Source organism: Podarcis cretensis (genome assembly GCF_951804945.1).
Source record: "Podarcis cretensis genome assembly, chromosome: 9".
In the NCBI taxonomy this organism is placed as follows: Eukaryota; Metazoa; Chordata; class Lepidosauria; order Squamata; family Lacertidae; genus Podarcis; species Podarcis cretensis.
In genome coordinates, this window is record NC_137178.1 from 19,415,938 (window position 1) to 19,436,435 (window position 20,498).

At 40.4% G+C, this 20,498-nt stretch overlaps 1 protein-coding gene across 4 annotated transcripts in view; it reads left to right on the forward strand.

Annotated features, from left to right (window-relative positions):
- Positions 1-20,498, forward strand: part of PDLIM5 (PDZ and LIM domain 5) — a 126,850-nt gene that overhangs the window by 35,866 nt on the left and 70,486 nt on the right. The gene's annotated exons all lie outside the window — the stretch shown is intronic.

Genomic DNA, 20,498 nt, shown 5'->3' on the forward strand with positions numbered 1-20,498 from the left:
CTCTTACTTCTAAGGAAAACCCACACATTGTTCTTTTTGTATGTTGGAATGCATGTATATCAACCTTTGCCTGCCTGGTAGCACCCTTTGATGTTTTGCGATGTAATTGAGTTATGTAGCTTGAAGGGGCATCATTAATTTTTTTAAATTATTTTACTAAAATGGTTGGGTGTATTTGTATGACCCAAACCTGTCAGATCACCCTGTAGAGAAATATATCCTGAGCTTTTAGCTTGCTAATACAGAGCTAAAATTTCACCTAACTTAGTGATATTTGTAACCTCTCCTCCTTATACCTCCTTTGAAACCTTGTATCTTGTCTTTGTTTTTATGTCCTAAAGGCAATGAACTAGTATACTCTGAACCTATAGAGAATGAACCATCATTATCAAAACCACTACCCCCACAAAAAATCTAAATCTGCTTCTGTGTCCAAGTATGAGACCTGACAAAAACATTTGATTGCATTACCTATTGGTTATAAGTGTAAGTGTCCTCTGTGTGTGTTTCCATCCAGTGATTTGGTTTAGGAAGGAGCGATAGTGGTGATAGAAAACCAGAGTTTTAACTTGGAGCTCAGCCTAAGACCAGTTCTCAGTAAGGAAGCTTCAGCCTTGGAATATGAACAGTACCTAAAAAATAGAAACCTGAGAGCATCTCCCCTCTTCATCACTGAGTTGACTATAGCTCATCCTGCACACCTGGAAATTAGGTTTTAGAGTGCAGGGTTTAGATTACAGTAATATAGCATCTGGTACTTGTCACTGCAAACAGTTTATTTGTTCTGCAGGAGAGCGCATCCTGCAGAAATGGACCTTGAATGTGGTGGGACCTTCCTTTATGTATCAGACAACCACTATCTCTGTTATCTTTTAGGTGTTTGTTGAGCCTTTATAACCAGCTGGGATAGCCATCTTCACTGAGAAGCCTCGTTGAAGCCTCTTTCAACAATGCTTCTCAGTGAAGATGGCTATCCCAGCTGGTTATCTGTTTTGGATTTGAAATTGATATTATACAAGTTGAATTACTGCTGCTTTTTATGTTGTTTTGTTTTTGTTTTTATATGTGCACATGTTTTTGCATATGACAGGTTTGCAGGAACGATTTCCTCATCAGAGTTTGGGGGTGGGGAAGGAAGTGTGTGGAGCAGTAATAGGTCAATATGGGGAGTAGAATGTGGCAGCAATCCTGGTTTTTAGCTTTTATTTGGTACCTAAATTGGAAGATCCTTGGAGCTTTCCACTGAGTTATTCCGATAGTGAATGAGTTAGTGTTTCAGCTTCCATACAGGATATGAGTCACTAGTGTCTGCTACCTGACAGCTGGAGGCAAAGTCAGCTTATCACAGGATTAGGCGAGCAAAGATCAAATAAATTGTCCTTTGGTACCAGACTTGGTATCTTAGCATTGTTTAAGGGGGAGTGCTGCCTTGTGGGTTTGTGCCAGTTTCCAGTCCCATATTCTCCATCTGTTTCTAATCCTCTTTGGATCCCAGAAACATTAGACAGCGTTGTCTCAATACCAATGCCTATCACATATTTTCCTACTGTCATGGTTAGTAGCAGAAGCAACAAAAGTTTTGTGGCACCTCAAATTTTACTATGGTGCAAGGTTTTGAATGCTGGAACCCACTTAATCAGATGAGTGAATTGCTGTTCTTTGTCAGGAAGTTTGTGTTACTGGCAAAACTGCTTTGTGAATGGTCATTGTAATTCTTTTATATTCATTCAAGCCTGAATTGTCTCAGTCTTCTTCATTTCATTTCCCTCTTTCCTCCACTTATTGTACATATATTTATCTACACCCATGTGCATATAAATCTGCCAGTTTACGATTACACTTTTTGCATCTTATGATATAGACTGTAGTCCATGAAAGCCTACAATATAACATTTTTTTCGGTCCTTAGGGTGCCATAAGACTAATATATTTGCTGTAATAAACTAACCCCTGGAAATGGTTAGTAGAAAGGATACTTAGGATTGCAGGATATGCTGTATCCAGATAGATGCATGGGGGCCCCCATGTCTGCTGTATAGCAAGAGCTATGGAAGTCTGTAGCTTCCTTCATGTGTTATGAATAAGACCTCATGTGTTGAAGAGGAAGCTTGCCCTTACCCTGACCTTGTTACTGAACCAATGTCCCAATGTTGACACCATGCATGTGGATGTCCCCAAATAGGAAGCCTTTAGGTATAAACCTCAATGTAAACTGGGGCCCTGCATGATGTATCTCTATGCATGTAGGTTTCTGCTCTTGGTTCCAGCAGTGACTTTTGGGGCTCCAGACTTTGAAAGCAGGGCTGCGCACACAGCATCGTTTCCTCTTTATCATGTGTAAAGGTAAAGGTAAAGGGACCCCTGACCGTTAAGTCCAGTCGCGGACAACTCTGGGGTTGCGGCGCTCGTCTCACTTTACTGGCCAAGGGAGCTTGCGTTTTGTCCGCAGACAGCTTCCGGGTCAGGTGGCCAGCATGACTAAGCCGCTTCTGGCGAACCAGAGCAGCGCATGGAAACCCTGTTTACCTTCCCGCTGGAGTGGTACCTATTTATCTACTTGCACCTTGACATGCTTTCGAACTGCTAGGTTGGCAGGTGCAGGGACTGAACAACGGGAGTGCACCCCGTTGCGGGGATTCGAACTGCCGACCTTCTGATCAACAAGCCCTAGGCTCTGTGGTTTAGACCACAGTGCCACCCGCATCATGTGTAGACCCCTTTAATAAGCATACAGTTTCAAGGCAGCTTCTGTTATGCTGTTACTAGAAAACAGGTAAATGACTGCAGCGTATGCCAGAGATTTCGGTTTATGCCGAAATAACAGCAGACAGCACTTTCATCAAAGGAGTGAATTGGTGTGAACATTCCTAAACTGCTCTCTCTGTCAGATATATTCCAGCAGTTGCCTGTTAAAATGCACAAGTTCCATCCTCTTTCTTTTTAACACTTTGAACTGTTAGAATGGTACTCTAAGAGTGAAGGGGGATGTTGACAATGTTTTCAGCAGCTGCTTCAGCTACTGGTACTACCTTTATTAGCATCAAGAGTGTACCATGTTTTGAACAGAACACAGCAATGACATATTCCCAGTCCAGAAGCCTTGCTCACATCAGGTTGATAAGATAAGAGTGGAACTGAAAAATCAGGGATGCAGTGAAGTAGGAAACTGGCACAGGTAGTGTTCTTGTGAACGCTTTCTGCTATATAATTTGCTTTGTTTATGGTTTAGTTTGTTCTCGTCATCATGCACATGAAATCTATTTAAGGTTGTGAGCATGTCCATAACCGTCTTTCACAGCACCCTAACTTCCCCAATGGCTTTGTAGGATTATTATTATTATTTTGCTCCCTGGTATTTGATTTTTTTCCTTTTTCAGTTGAAGTACAGACTTGTTTCCCATGAGAACGGATGGAAACCAGATGCAATTTTTTGGACAGACTTCAACTCCAAGTCATTTAACACACACTTGGATAAATTATTTTATAAGCTACTGAAAATAAATGTATTAAACGGTACATCTATTTCCAGTTGAGTTGAATGGGGATGATACTTTACAACTTTTCTTGTGGAGAGACCAGTAATAGAAAGTATATAGAGCGCTGCAGTTATATAAGCCACACCCCCCCCCATTCCATGCACCCATCTCTTTCTTGTACGTAATGTGAAACAGAATGCCAATTGAAAGCTTCTTTTAAAAAACAAGCATTTTGGTACTGGAGAAATTTGAGCAAAGCAATCATAGTCATGGGGAAAGGGTTACACAGACCCACCAACCACAGTTCAAACTATTTCTCTCCCCAACTCCCTCTGAAAATTTGGTTGTCTTTATAAACAAAAAAGAGCATCAGGGTTCCATTACACTAATTTGTGTGGAATGTACTTGGCATCTTTTGTTTTAGCGTTAATTTGGAGAAGAGCCTATAGGGGAGCTTCTCACCATAATGATCCTTCTCATATTTCCTATAACAATCCTTCTCATGTTTTTTTCCCTTTCCTTACAAACCATAGTCTCAATATTAAGCACAATTATGTGCATGCAATCCTAAGTACCTAGTTATTCCAGTCTTCATCAATCATTTCTTCTGTGTAAACCGTATAGTATGCCTGCTCTGCTAAAAATATTAATCTAAACTGTGCACAGGGTGGGGACAAACATGTATTTATTTGGGGGGAATGAAGCTATTGGAGATGTAACTATGATGATAATGATGATGATGTCTAGCTTTGTGTCTCTTCCATGTTATCAAGAAGGGGGGTGGGAGAGCATTCTAAGAAAGGTAATCTTTAAAAGAAGCTAAGAGTGGGAGGAGCTACACTGATAAGATTGTGGCTGATATTTTTTGTCATTTCCATTTATGAACTGCAAAATTGCTATTCATAAACTACCCCCTTCCCAAAAGTTCAAGAGATGCTCAAACGCTTTCAGGGGAAATGAGAAGGGTGAATCAATGACCTCTTATTTAAAGGACAAATTCCTCTTGTTTTCTCCTCTACACTTCGTTTTCTGGAGAGAGGAACTGTTCCTCTTTATTACATTGAGGACTTCTGTTTTCTGCTTCTTCTTTCCAGCTTCATTAACTTAAAAGATATCAGTAAAATGATATGTAGTATTCGCTGTACGTTTCTCCCACTTCTTTCTTAATGAATTCCTGCATCTACTCAAACTGTAGACTGCAACAACATAAACTATCTGTAGGCGACTGTGTGCCAATAAAAGTTATGGCATGTTAAAAAAAATGCAGAAGGGTTGTAATTTAACACAATGGTTTTCCGTTGTGGCTAATTCTATGACACTAGGATGATGTTGGGCCTTGACATATATGTGTTTGGAGGGTGTACCCCAGAATACAGCCAACATTCATGCAAAGGAATTTTGGCTATCTAAAATGCAGATAGTAGCAATTGCCCAGTTTAAATTTCTTGACTTGCCAGATGAAGGGATGCTTTAATCCTGCACTTGGAAGCAAGCCTCCTTGATGTCACTCGCTTTGAAGTACTTAGGCTCATGATATGATAAGTTGCTAGAGTTCCTAGTACTTGATCTCTTTTGCCTAAAATAGTCTATAAAGTTAATAGCTTAGGGTTTTGTTTCTGGTTTTGGTTCAGAAATAGGATTTATTTACATCAGAGTTATTTTTCTATTTTTATTCTGCCTGATTTGGTTTAAAATGCTAGTTGCATGATAAGCACAGTATTAACTAACTGGCTATTTCCTCCTCTCTCTCTCTCTCTTTTTAATGCCAGTGAGTATATTGGCAGGTACTACACTTCCCTTGAGGGGCTGGCAAAAGTTGATGTGAATTAGTTTCCCAGATGAATGCAATTTTGTGGAATTTGCTATACTTCGGAATTCCTAAAACTTTAAATAAACACAAGGGGCAGAATTCTTGATTCCAGCTATGTTTAACCCTCGGCAGACAGCACTTTGCCCTGTGCTCACAGTTTTAAAAACCTCAAAGGATCCTGCAAGTAAAATGAATTTGACACAGCTAAGCCCCGTAGTGAAGTTCAAAAGCAATCGTGCTGGATAGAGATGGAATGCTGAAAGCTGGAAGGGAGGTGAAAAAGTCAGCTATTTTGACAGGATATGCAAAACTATCAGGTGGAAGCAATGTGGAATTCATCATAACAGAATGGTAATAACATTTCACAGCAGTCTTGTAAGGCACTTGCCAACATGTTGTAAAAGCTGTTGTGCCTTTGCATTTATCAACTTTATCTGTAACAAAGATTAGCCTATTTCGCAACATCCAAAATGCAGGGTTGTATCCAACTAAGTTTTACTCAGGGTAGAGCCATTGAAATTAGTGGCTCAAAGTTAGCCCTGGCTATCAATTTTAGTGGGTTTACTCAAAGTAGAACTAACACTTGTTTTGAAACCATGGCTCTCCTTTGTTAGTATAGTAATCATATCTGGTGTTTAGATTTTGAAAATTCATGTACATATACCAACAACCACTATCTCGTTTACCATGGGATGTCAAATCCTTCATTCTTTACCTTTAATAAGGCAGCCCCCTAATCCTAATTCCCAGCTCTTCCAAAACTCCCAACTTTTTTATGTTTGTGAATTTCTCATAAAAACCTTTGAAATGAGAACATTCTGCATCCCAGACAATACCTGAGATACTTTATATTTTTTATGATTGCCATTGAGCCATCCAGTTACTGCCCAGTGATTAACTTGCTAAGTGCACCAAATGACAGCACAAAGCATTCTTATTTCTGAAATGCCAAATGGCTTCCCCCTTCAAAAAACAAACAAACCTCTCAATATGTGACATCCTTGTTAAGTCCCATAGAAGTGAAACTGCTGACCCATGACAGCAATGTTCCAATTCTCTTTCACAGGCAGGCAAGACTACTTCCTATTATGAAGCGAAAGCATCTCTTCTCCAGTTAGCTGTGGAATGCAGGATTAGCCATTCCAAAGCGACTCTGTTCCCGTATTTAGCCACCAGACTTGCAGCAATGACGTAAAGACTTGATTCACCTGACATCCTAATACAGTAGCTGCCTTTATTTCCTTGATGATTGACGTTCAGTCATCTGGAATGCAATTTTCAAAAGAGCCATAGCAGCTGAAGGGGTGTGTGTATCGCTGGTGTAGCCTGTTCCCTTCCTTTCTCTTCTCCCCCACCCCCATTTTACACTGTCCTTCATTGTGGAACCTCATGTGCTTGAAGGCTTATGTTAAGAGTTTCAGATGTTGCACAGTGCTGTAATTCTAGTTTACTTCATCTCTTCCTCTAACAAATGCATAACAGAAATCCAAGATTTGGGATGGGGGTGGGGGAGACACCCGAGCTGAGTAATTTGTAAAAACTGAAATAGCAAAAATTATACCAGCTGTGTAAATATGTCCCCCAAATCTACTTAACTTGCAGGAAAAAAAAACCTGGCACTTACTGCAATGCACACACGGGTGTCTGCACACATCTCTTTCCCAGGTGGTGTCGTTGATCTTCTGGTGCAATGGATGCCTCCCAGTGGCGTAGCGTGGGGGGTGCAGGGGGGGCCGGCCGCACCGGGCGCAACATCTGGGGTTAGGGCAAATCCACGGGTTAGGGGGCGCAAATCCACGGGTTAGGGGGCGCAAATCCACGGGTTAGGGGGCACAAATTACTTGCCTTGCCCCGGGTGCTGACAACCCACGCTACGCCACTGATGCCTCCTCAGAGTTTTGGCCTTCAAAATAGCTGAGGAACTGTATAAACTGTATACTTATTTCATATGCTCTGTACAGCTTTTTTTGTGGGAGGGAATGCTTTGCACATACATAATGACCCTAATGTTACTCCACCCAGATTACAGATCAGGTCCACACCTCAGTAACAGCAACAGTACTGCAGGATTGGGTGTTCTCAGGGCATTCAATGGGCCTCTGCATAGCTATCTACAATGGTGAAACCATCTTTTAAAAGAAAAACTATTTGTGACTACAACCTAATTGCTACAACCTGCTGAAATATATTGTACTGTGTCGAAGTGATTTAGTTAAGGCAAAGTCTGTGCTGGAATGTACATGCCTCTTTCTACAGACTAATTGGTGAGGTTGGCATTCATTAGTTACCGCTCCTCCCTCTTGCCTGGCAAGCTCTGTCGTTCTTACCTCAGGGAACTGGAATTCTTACTGGATTACATTCTAAAGGTGAGCTTTTGTCATCAGGCTTTTGATAAAAGGCTGCTTTTTGAAATTAGTTACTAAAGGTTAGATAAAAGTCTGAGGTAAACGTCTTGCAAAGCCACTTCTGAAGCTCTCCAAAATGTGCAGTGCTACATGTGGTCTTTGTGCCACAAGTTTTAAAATGGAATGTTGTGATATTTTCTTAACTTGTAACCAGTAATTGGGATGCCTTGGACAACATAGCCTGGTTCACATGTAATGCTGAACCATCGTTTGTTTAGCTTAGCAGTGGTTGGTGTTTTTTTTTAACCTACTCTGGACAATTAACTATAGTTTATTTATGTCTAGTCAACCAGAGTATGAAACAATGGTTTGAAGCTGACTTACAAATTTTGGCTTGTGATAACCATGGTTTCTAGTTACATAGAATAACCATAGTTTCTAGAACTCACTGTTCACGGGTTTCTGTTTTGTTTTGTTGCACACTGGCTCAGAAACTTGCATAACTACAGAGGTGTGAGGTAAGAGTATCTTAGAAAATGAAATCAACATTAGGTGAAACAAACCACCATTATTTTGCTCTCTGTGAAACTGAGCCTGCTTTCTTCCAACAAACAATGGTTTAAAAAGCAAATTAGCATTGCATTCAAATGTAGCCCACGTGTATTAAATTTTTGTGTTACCGCTTGTCCTTTTTTGTTTTTTTAAGCCACTGAGGTTTTATTACAATCAAGTGGAACACACACACAGAGTTAAATAATAACACTGATACCTCTTCCATGGTGAATCATAAAAAATGTGTTGTCATCACAGAAAACTAAAATTTACTATAGCATAGACAAGGATCTTTTTACTGCTTACTCTCCATGTTCCCAAAGTCTTGGGTTGGCCATATCTTCAATCTTGTCTTAAAGAATTTACAGAAAACCACACCTTTCTTCACATGTTTTAACCTTACTTTGTCCAGATACACTAGTTAAGTGATGTTTACTTACTTGTTCAGTCTGTTGCAGACAGATAGATACCACCCCCGAACTGGATTGTATAGAAATCACCTGTGAGGAGGAGCAAGAGTTTATAAATCACCCAGAGGTTTTATTTTGCACTTAAGCTGTATACAAATTTTGTTAAATTAATATTAAGAATGGTACAGTTTAAACATTTTTAGTGCCTCAGTCCTAAAAGTACACAGTCCAAATTAGATCTTTTGCTGTCACTCAAGAAAATTCTCTTCACTCCTTCAGCCAAACTCCATGTGCTTCTTCTGCTAGGTTACATTTCCAACAATCCGGAGGCCTGCATGTGCAGCTTTTATTACTAACTATGGGTGGAAAGATTTTGTGAGCATGTTTGGGAAGGGAAGGAAGCCTGCTTACAGTGGATCACATTGTGTAGACAGCAATAGAATAGCAGTAGCGTGTGCAAATGTGTTAAATCATACCAGGTCTGCTCCCCATTCTCTCCACCCCTTTACTCCCACTTGGGAAAGATGAGTCAGACGGTCTACCTAATGCATAGCTCCTTTAGCACAGCATTCAGCCAGCGTTGGGATTTGCCAAACAGAATTTAGAACGTGGCACTATTGTCCTTGTGCATTTATTTTAAGCTCTGCCTGTTGGGATAGGGAGAAGATGACAAAGGGAAACAATGCCAGTTTGGCCAGCATTTATCTTAACTTCTTAAAATAATACAAATGCTTTGGGTGGTGGCGTGATCCCTGGTGACATTTAGTCTTGTTGGTACTCTTTTCTTAAAAATAGCTGCTTAGTACCATGCAAAACACTGCACTTAGGCTGAAGGCTCATTGTCAAGCTGTAAAATAATATACTGTGTTTCTAATGAAATATTTTTCTTTTAGTTGATGATTGCATTGAATACACACTTGAATACATACTTGCCTCGGAATACACAGTTTCCAGTAGAAGCTCATACCCTCTAACATTACTCTGATGAAAATTGGGGGGGGGGGTCTTTTTGTGTGGCGCTGCCACTTGAGTCAGCAGCATTGCACTGAGTGCCAGCGCTGACTGCAGGCCCCAGCTCATCTTCCTTCCCAAGCTCAGCAGCAGCAGCACTGGAGGGGGGAAATGAAACATTCCAGGATCAAATCAGAAGTTGCAATGACTTCTGTAATTCCAGAATGTCCCAGAAAAATTGGAACACTTGAAGGATATGTAAACCCTTATACCATTTTTTATTTTGGTGTAAGTGTAACAGCAGTAGTCTAGATTTTTCCTGTGACCCAATCCAAGATGGGGTTCTAGTGTGGGAAATACAGCCTAGAAGATTTTAGGAAATTTCACAAGCTTAAGAGCAATTTATTGATGGAGTAGCTACTAAGATGGTGGAGTCAGAAATGACAAGTGCCGTGGGAACCCTCAGCATTTCTTGTTTTTATCTGTACACTGTCGGGGAGAAAGTCTTACATTATTAATAATAATAGTATAACAACAACAATAGGTTCATGCCCTGTTGGTTCAGATTCACCAAATTTGGAAACACAAAAGGGAACATTTCTGGTATGAGTGAGGAAAACTGAAGTTGCTCCACACATACAAACTCAAATACTTGTGGGTGTAGGCTACAGTACAGTGGTACCTCAGGTTACATACGCTTCAGGTTACAGACTCTGCTAACCCAGAAATAGTGCTTCAGGTTAAAAACTTTGCTTCAGGATGAGAACAGAAATCATGCTCCGGCGGTGCAGCAGCAGCAGGAGGCCCCATTAGCTTAAGTGGTGCTTCAGGTTAAGAACAGTTTCAGGTTAAGTACGGACCTCCAGAATGAATTCAGCACTTAACCCGAGGTACCACTGTACCTGGGTCTCATTTGAATGGGGAGAAAGTGGATTAACAGCTAAATGTGCTGCATTATGAACAAGCTCTTTATTTCAAACTGCACACAATTCCCAGCCCAGTTTAAAAATACTTACTAGGGAATAAGCTCAACTGAATGGGATTTAACTTCTGAGTAAGCATGTATAGAACTGTGGTGTCTGAGTGTGTTCATTTTTAAGGAGAGCCATACAGTAGTTGCAGGTCCAGTGTATAAGTGCACAGTAGCTGGCAGGGATAATAAAGGAAGGTATGACGGAGGCATCTTCAGATAGGTTTCCTCATGCTTTCTGCCTGAGGGAATGTGCTGGCACATTTCCATGGACTTGGTAACATAACCTTTACGAGAGACATGCTAACTAGGCTAGGAACATGTCTGAAAATGGAAGGGAATTAGTTGCAGTCAAAAGAACTATCATGCCCCTGAAAATGTGAGAGCACTTCTCAAATTTGGATGTTTGTAATCCATATTTTCGTTGTTCGGCTTAGCGGTGCAAGTAGCACTTAGATATTCAGTCATTGCATAGTCCGGATGGTGTAATACCCCATAGAAATTTCCAAGTGGGTTGGAGGTGTTAATATATCTAGCAAACTTCGTACCAAGAAAATATTTCCTGAATGACCCACCGGAAGCAACTTTTGCTACATAGACTTCAAATTATAACACAAAAGCTCCATCGGGGTTTAATCTCTGGCCGACACACCACCTATGAAATTGCACAAGTATTTGCTTCTAGTATTCTTAAGTTTGGGAGAGAAATAGCGCTTCACACCCAAAATACTAAATCCTAATAGGTATGATGATGTCTGATTGAAGTACAGTGGTACCTCGGGTTACACACGCTTCAGGTTACATACGCTTCAGGTTACAGACTCTGCTAACCCGGAAATAGTACCTTGGGTTAAGAACTTTGCTTCAGGATGAGAACAGAAATCGTGTGGCGGCCCCACAGCAGCAGCGGGAAGCCCCATTAGCTAAAGTGGTGCTTCAGGTTAAGAACAGTTTCAGGTTAAGAACGGACCTCCGGAACGAATTAAGTACGTAACCAGAGGTACCACTGTACTCTGCATTGGGACCTGGCTATCCAGCTGGCAGTGTTTAAAACTCTAAAAGACTTAGACCCCAAATATCTGACATAGCCTTCCCTAGAGACCCCACTTCCTCAGATGTTAAGATTGGCAGAGGGTACCCTCATGGCAGTTCCACCGCCTCCTAAAGTACAGGGAATGGGGGCCCAGGAGAGGGCATTCTCTGTGGCACCCCTAAATTGTGTAGCTTCTCTCCTCTGCATCTCCATTACACAGTGTTTATTGCACTCTGAAGACACACTTCTTTGTGCTGGCCTTTTGATACTTAAGGTTTTTGCAGGATTTTCCTCTATATATTGTCTGAGTTTTCCTTCGTTTCTGTTTTCTTTGATATTGTTTATTTGGCTTGCTGGTAACTTGTAACACAGAGCAACTCGAAGCAACTTGAAACATACTTAATATTATAATGGTTTTGTGTTTTTAACATTCACACAAACGCAAACAATTCATAAAATATATATAAAGCCACACCTCCCCCACCCAGAACAACTGCAGGACGTTTTGGCAGCAAACGGACAGCAAAAACTGATTACATTGTTGAAATCCACTCTGGTATTTTATTATGAAGGTCAGAGAAGAAACCCTTTAAATAAATAAATAACCTTCAAGAAGTTAGGGAATTCTCAAGTTCTAGACTGTCTGGACTTGAAAAAATGGTTTGTTTGTTTTTCCAGCCCTTCCCTCAGGGGAATTGTTTCATTCCATCACATTTGGTCACATCTTGCGTTCTGCTGTACTAACTGGCTACTTTGCAAGCACAAGTTTCATTCCCCAGTTGTGTTAAAACACTGGTGATTTGAACCATAGCTATAGGTGCATTGAAGGAGGAAGCCATGTTGGTTTCCTGGCCGTAAGCCCCTGTGTGAGCAGAGGGCTCACTAGAGAATTCACGTGGGGAATTTGAATTAAGCTGCTGGATTTCTTTCCCAAAGCTGGGAATCTGCTCTTCTTGACAGCAGCAGAATTAATGTGCGAAAGCTATCGAAAGTTGGATGATGGATCTTTTGTTTTCGAAAGAATGTGTGTCCTGACCTAGCTGAAATAGTACTCCCCACACTCGTTTCCTAATTCAACTGCAGCTAACACAGCAGTTTTGGGCCCTCTGCTATATACAAGCTGTAAGTATTGTCTGTCACTTGCTGGCAAAAGGATCTGTGCTCAACAACTTTGCTCCAAGGGGTCATTGAAAAGGCCATGATGTACTGCCAGTGAAGAAGGAGTTCAACTTACTCAGAGCAGCTCTTAAAGACCATGGCATTCAAATTTTAAGTTCTCGAATAACCTCCTAAACACTCAGTTCCGGGGTACCTAGGGTGCCGATTTTCATCATGACATCATAGCAGACCAGCCAATGGCTTCAAGTGATGGACAGGCAGAGCTTGGGGGCAGAGGAGGAGACGCCAAGACTGATGAGGTCAGAGGGATGATAAGAGAAGTGGAGGCACTTCAGGGAGAAGGCTTGGTACTGATGCATTCCCTTTTGCTGGTAATATCCACTTCTAAGCATTCATCATGGGTTTACCAGGCAGCATCTTGAATTACTACTACTAAGGCTTCATTTCACTCTTCTTTCTGTTTTCACTAAAGAGCTGTTGACCGCACCTGAACCATATAACCACTGATTACAGGTTTTCTGTTGCTAACTTGCAGGCATCCCTTACAGAAGAATGTGGCATTCTGCCATTGAAAAGCACTCTTTAAACAGATTTCAAGGAGATTTCTTGGTTTACAAATAGCCGCTTTTCCTTCCAGCATTATCCAAGTAAGCAAGCATTTACAGCAGGCATAGGCAAACTCGGCCCTCCAGATGTTTTGGGACTACAACTCCCATCATCCCTAGCTAACAGCACTAGTGGTCAGGGATGGTGGGAGTTGTAGTCCCAAAACATCTGGAGGGCCAAGTTTGCCTATGCCTGATTTACAGCGACACTTCGTACAGTACTTGGAATCCCATCAAAATACATCGCAGTAGCCCTAATAATGAAAATAAAGATGCTTGGTGTTTAACATTGCAAACTACATTGGCCTACCTTATGCAAGACTATTTTCCTAGACAGTTATCTCTTCCACGAAGGAATAGCACACATATGCCATAGCATTTGGTGCAGGTCAACGTTGTCTTTTACAGTGTATACATGCAGTAGAGTACATAGCAGCAGGTACATTTTGTTTGATTGTTTAAGACTGTTTTGTATTGCTTTATTATTTGCATTTCTAAGTATTATGCATAAAAACAATGCTCAGAAAATGGAGCAAAACAGTAAAAAAAAAGGATCATAAAACCAAAGAGCCAGTGTGGTGTAGTGGTTAAGAGCAGTAGTCTCGTAATCTGGTGAACCAGGTTCGCTTCCCTGCTCCTCCACATGCAGCTGCTGGGTGACCTTGGGCTAGTCACACTTCTTTGAAGTCTCTCAGCCTCACTCACCTCACAGAGTGTTTGTTGTGGGGGAGGAAGGGAAAGGAGAATGTTAGCCGCTTTGAGACTCCTTCGAGGAGTGATAAAGTGGGATATCAAATCCAAACACCTCTTCTTCTTCTTCTTCTTCTTCTTCTTCTTCTTCTTCTTCTTCTTCTTCCTGACACTGCCTTTAAAAGACTGCTGAAACAGAAAGTCTTAGTCATGCACCTGAAGTTCCGCAAGGAGTGTGCCTGTCAATCTCAGTTGGGAGGGAGTTCCACAGGCTTGGTTCCACTACCCTGAACATAGTTAAAGCCAGCTGTAACAATGACAGTGAACAGTTTGAATGTTTGCTAGAAGCTTTGTATGGTTGCAATAATTGTCAGGCGTTAGAGCATGGGAATTGACAGCAGTGCTTGGGAAATAGTGCTTGGTATTGGAAAAGAATATGAACTGAGCAGATTGCAAGCATACTTTCCAGAATTTTAAGAAAACGAGGCAAGTAAAGCTGTTATAAATTCCAGATAAAACAACTCTAAAAAAAATTGTGTGTGGAAGGTGCTCCCTTTTTAAATTTAGCTCTTTAAAGACTTACCTCAAAGGCAAACCTTCCCCGGGAGTGGTTAACTGCCTTTAATGCGCTGCCATGAGTTTTAGGCCATGTGCATTCCAAGCACACTGATTAGAAGGAACGTTATAATTTCCTGCAAGAGAAATGTGGAAAGGAGAAAAATGGTTTCATTAGCTGAGAGGAAGAATAAGTAATAAAAATATTTAATGCTCATTGGGAAAGATGAATGATACTTAGTTATACCTGGGCATCTTTATATCACTGTAATTAAAAGCAATGAAAGGCACTTTACTCCCAGTTGCTGAGATACTTCAACTAGGATGAAAGGGCAAAACTGGCTTCCATTTAATAGCTACGATTCTTCACATCCTCCTTATTTTAGTACATGGAAAAGTAATTGCTTGTACAAATAAGCAAGGTCCACTATAAGTTTATATTCCAGCTATTCTAGGTTTTATTTGTACAGAGCATATTTGGGTTATTTAAAAGGCATGCGTAGAAATTAAGTTAAAAGGGCAGAAAGATTATTTGCTTGAGCCCTATGTTCTAGCATGGCACACTAACATTCATATGCTAGTTTTATGTGGCTCAGTGACTAAAATCCTTTTACCGTACTTATATTGAAATAATTGTTAATTTCCAAATTGAAACTGTTGCCAATCCTTTGGTCCTGTTATATGTTCTTGGTTTACCTTTTCTAATTAAATTGCTGCTGATAATCAGCCATACGTTATGTTTTCCCCACCTTTAACTCCATGGATGGTTTTTGCATTTATAGGCTGTGTTTTAAATGCAATGCTAAACCATGGCTTAGTGTTACGAAAATGAACAGTAGAGAACCTGGGCTTGTCTCTTACCCACATGTCCTATATTGTCCTCAATTAGGTTCTCTCCCCCCCCCCCATTTTATATTTTATATATGTTGTGATGGTGGAATCCAATCTGTATTAATCTTAACTATGGTTTGTTGAAACAACCCAGATTCCTAAGGTATGGTTTGAAGCTGGCTTGTTTAAAAAAACCATAGTTGTTAGCATCCATTGCTTGTTCAGGATTGGACATCGCAACAAGCTGCTATTAATAATGGCTGCTGTGGAGGATAAGGAAAGGAGTATGTGTGCCCAAGGGGCACTACAACGCATTCACATATTCTAAACTATGCCAGCGATCAGGAATTGAATTTGATTTTTTACACTGTTTTTTTCAAGGACTAGATACTGCCTGTCAAATCAAATGCTAAGAAACTTATGAGGAGGAAAAAACATAGTTCACAAACTAGATTAGCGAGATGGGGGAAATACTCATTGAGCAATGTCGTTGTGAGTAATCTTAAATCAGTTTACTGTGTCATACTATACACATGTGAATGCAACACTGCAGGTGCATTGTGAGGTGGATGGATTGAAAGTGTAACAATTTTTCCAAGGATTTGTGGGCAAGTTCTAGCAGAGTTCGCAGTTTTTCCAACTCTTTAAACTTGTCAGTATTTGACAATTCCGCCACATGGTGGCAAAAGTTTTGAGTCTTGTCTTTCATGTAGAAAGAGAATAACATTGTGACTGGCAGACTGCCACGTTAGCCAGAAATCAGTAATAATATTTTTCTGCTTAGTTTTACCTAATCTAGTTGTTACTTTCCATTTTCTCCTTGTTCCATCTGTTTTGATAGCGACGTAGGTATACATACAGATTAGATTACAAGATGAGAATTATTCACCGTAATGGTTCTATGTAAGCGGACATTAGTTTGTGTATTTTTAAAAGTGATATACCTTCTTTTAGGAATTGTGAAAATGGAGAGAGTTCATTACAGGGAAAGCCTGGTCCTGCCCATCCAGATCTTGAAGATGTCAAGCAGTTCTTTTAAGGAATTCATCATTTTAAGCTGCTGAAGAGGACCTCTTTTTTTGGGTCAAAATGCATTTGACAGATTTAAATGTTGGCTTTTAATTTTACTAGTTAATGGCATCATCATGTTGGTTTGTGTGTGGTAGCTATTTAGAAGTTTGAGTGTTATATTTAGAAGCAATATGATAATAAAGGTGTGAATCAAAAGGTTTTGAGCGTGCTAAGATAAATAAAATTTTGTTCATCTGTAGTTACAAGTGTTCTGATAATTCTTTACCCTATTACAAGGTAGAGTGTCTTGGAAAACCACATGATGGGGAGAAAGTATGAAGATATATAATGTAGATGCTTTCATTCTGTATGGTTTGCTATAGTCCATCCTTTGCATATCTGCTTACTTTATGTAATTAGCTCACAGCTTCTACCCTAAAAACTAGAAATTGGCCTCAGGCCTATTCCTCCCCGCCCCCTTTGTCAGCCACCACCTTTCTGCATTCATCACACTATTGTTTCCCCAGGTTCCTCCTTTTCAGTGTCATCTCCTGTTGTCTCCCCCACCTCACTTCCTTTACCATGTTCTCTGTCTGCTCACACTCTTTTCTTTCCATCAATCTCTCTTGTCTTTAAGCCCTGCTAGGCTTTTTCACAGCTGTACTCTTCCTCAGCTTCCTTCAGACCTGTCTTCTCCATCTCCTCTGACTAAGGGCTCTAGTATTTTCATCCAGTATGTGCTCTGTTTCCCTGCATCTTGGTTTCCTTTCCTGTCCTTTAACTTCTAACTTCCTGCACTCTACCTGGACTGTGTTTTCAGTGTCCCCTACCTTGCCCACACATATTAGACACTACTAGGGCAACATGTGATGGTTGTTCTTAGTCAACCACACCTTTCACTTCAGCTCACAGAAGTGGAATATTGTTTTTAAAAAAGAAGTTCTGTTGCTGACCCTTTTTCTTCAACCGACAATGCAACTTCATCACAGTTACTGCTAAACCTCTATTTGTATCACAGTAATAATGCTAGTGTGGTTAAGGTAATTGCTTATGAATTATTGTATATGCTGCTGTGAAATTCTTGGAGCAATTACAGAAGGGAGGAAGGAATGTCAGCCTAAAAGTGGTGCAACTGATCTATAAGGTTAGTTAATGTGAGATGAGGGGGCATTGAGCCAACTGCCCTATCTCAATAAGCTTTATGCCTTAGTGAGGAGTTGAATTCAGGTCTCACTTAGCTAAATAGCTGCCCTCTAGCTGGCTCCCCCCTCTTCCCACTTCTTTTAGTTGCTTAAAAAAAACCACAGTTGAAATTACTATAACCCGAAACAATGCAGTTATTGGCAAAGCACAAACATTTCCAGATAGCTGGATAACTTGCCAGAGCTCTTCATATTGTGTTAACCTATTTTTATGTCTGAAATAAGCAGGAAAAGGTGAATAAAACAAGAATGTAAAGAACGAAGAGTTTGCTGGTCTAGATTTCCTGTAGCAAAGAACACGTTGCCTCATTTTTCATATATGGCTGTGCTGAATGCTGGTACATTTTGAAGTGATTTTACTGTATCTCCCTCCCCATCACACAGGAAAATAAGAGTAAGGAGTGCCTTGTTGTGCCAGCTACAACAGTCTTATAAGTTCTCACAACAATGAGACCTGCATTTATTGGTGCTTAGTGAACCTCCTATTTAAAAGTGCATGATGCAACCAACTTGCTGAAGCTAAGCAGGTTTCGGTCTGGTCAGTTCCTTAACCAGCAACACTGTGTATCCTGCCTTGAGTTCTAGAAAACCAAGGCAGGACAGAGATATAATGTGATGTGTTGGTTGTTAATGGCACCATGGTGCCACTCGTTAAAATGCTTTATTATTATTATTAAACTTTATTTTCTATGATAAAGTACACGAATAATTTCTCAGTGCTTGTAGAGAAGCACTTAAATACATTTTCAAATTCTTAAATGCTCATCAACTAATCAGTGAATTATAATGAGACATATGAAAAATGTCTCCCAATGGATATTGTGGTTTCTTTCCCAGTAATTCATAAAGGTGCCTTAGTTCTGTGCAGACATAACATTTCAGAATTCTTAACTGAGGTTAAAGGGAGTCCTAGTGGCTGTGTGTGAAAGACAGGAGGAAAAAACCACCCCAGTTTCTACTTCTGCTAATTCTTTTCACATCTGCACCGGTGTTAACACTGCAGTGTTCTAAGGAGTTTCTTGTACTCTGGTTAAACCTAACCATTTTTATTAACGTTGGTGCAAGCATAATGCTGCACTGCGCTGAGTTTAGGAAATGGAGGGGAGGTGAAATCATGTGACTCCTCTCTAGTCCATCACATTCCAGCCAGGAGCCAGGACAATGATGACGTGGGAAGGACTTGCAGAAGTAGCCACAATCATGTAGTCTTGGTAGTCAGACTCTTTTCACAGCAGCATGGATTTCTTCTACACCAGGGAAGAATGGGGTCTGTTCATTTTTAACACATCAGCAATTCATTTGAATTCACGCTTAACATAATATACATGGATATTATTGTGCCAAAGCTTTTTCCATCGTTAAGTGTTGCCCGTCTTTATTTTTCCCCTCCTCATCAATTTTCACAACCACAGCAATTTTCTCATTCATATTTTGATGACCCAACTGATTTTTATATATGGTTCTATGTTCCATCTTACACAATACCCTGAACTGAGTAATAGCAGTTAGAACATTTCAGGAATCTCTGGGCAGATAGTTATTTTCCAACCACAATGTGTTAAGGGGGAGGGTGGTGGTGGTAAGTAATTGAATCCCAAATTTATAAGAAACATACTGTAAGGCATTCAATTTTATCACCGGAATTTGTTCAATGCCATGCCTTGCCTGCACAAATTCTGCATTTTAGGTTCAGCTGCAGAGCCATAGAAATGCTGCTTTTTTAATAAACAAAACTGGTATGTGCAAATAGCTGGGATAGAACTGGTTTGAAGCAAACCTCTCTTGCATGTCTGTGGGAGATTTGTTTCATATTGGGATTGTGATGTCTGCATGCCCCTCATTGAGCCTCACCCAGCCTCATCTCTCAACTCAGGGCAAGTTACTCAAACTCAAAGAGAGAGGAGCTCCTAATCCCCATAATTGCCCAGTATGTTGTGTGTGCTGGTGGGGTGGGGGCAATAAGCCTTTATTTAATACTCTGGCAACCCCTCTGCATACAGGCACTGCAGCCATAGGGGCCTGGACCATATCTTAGGATATTTATGTTGTAAGGATGACATCAAATATAAACATGGTAATTTGAAGTGTTCCATTTGCATGCAGAAAAGATTTTTTTCTGCAATAGGAGAGTTGAGATTTAAGATTCTAGTTGAAACTCTAGACGCTGTAGTTTGATTACCTCCACTCCATTGTGCTAGACCTGATGAAAGCAAATATGGGAACAATACATGTTTTTCATTTTATATGTACAACTATGGAGAAAGCAACCATTTTCATCAGCTACAGCTATAGTTGAAGCTTTGCCTTTGTTTAAGTTTTGCTTCTATGTACTTAGGAAGTTGTTTAATACAGAACCACACTGGCCCTTCTAGCATATTCCTAAATGGCAGCAGCTCTTCATGGTTTGACAGAGACTGTCCCAGCCCTACCAGAGATTGGACCTGGGACCTTCTGCATGTGTTTTACCACTGAACCATGGCCATTTCTTCATTGTATTTCTATAATCTGACTACTTTGCAATTGCATGTTAACACTGATTTATCCAAATGTTTATTTTGGGGGCCATGTAGTCATGTTTCATTGGATGTTCCCACTGGATGGTCTCTGAAACAGGAGAACAAACCTGCTTCTCAAAGAAGGCAAAGGACTCAGCTACACTGGCAAAGAAAAAGTGCTTTATATGCCTTGTACATACATAATGACACTGTGACACCAGATAGCGCTGTTGAGTTCCGTTTTTGCCAGCCTGATTTCACATGCAAAGTTTACAATGCATTTAACTGAAACACCTCTTTGAACGTATCTAGATCCAGCCAAAGTCTTATTTGTTCTTAGCGTTAATTAGTATGGATTCAGTAGGGAAGAATGAGACCCCTTTGAAATTGTTTCTAACCATATCAGATTCCTCCCATTCAACCACCGATTTTCCTAAGTGTTT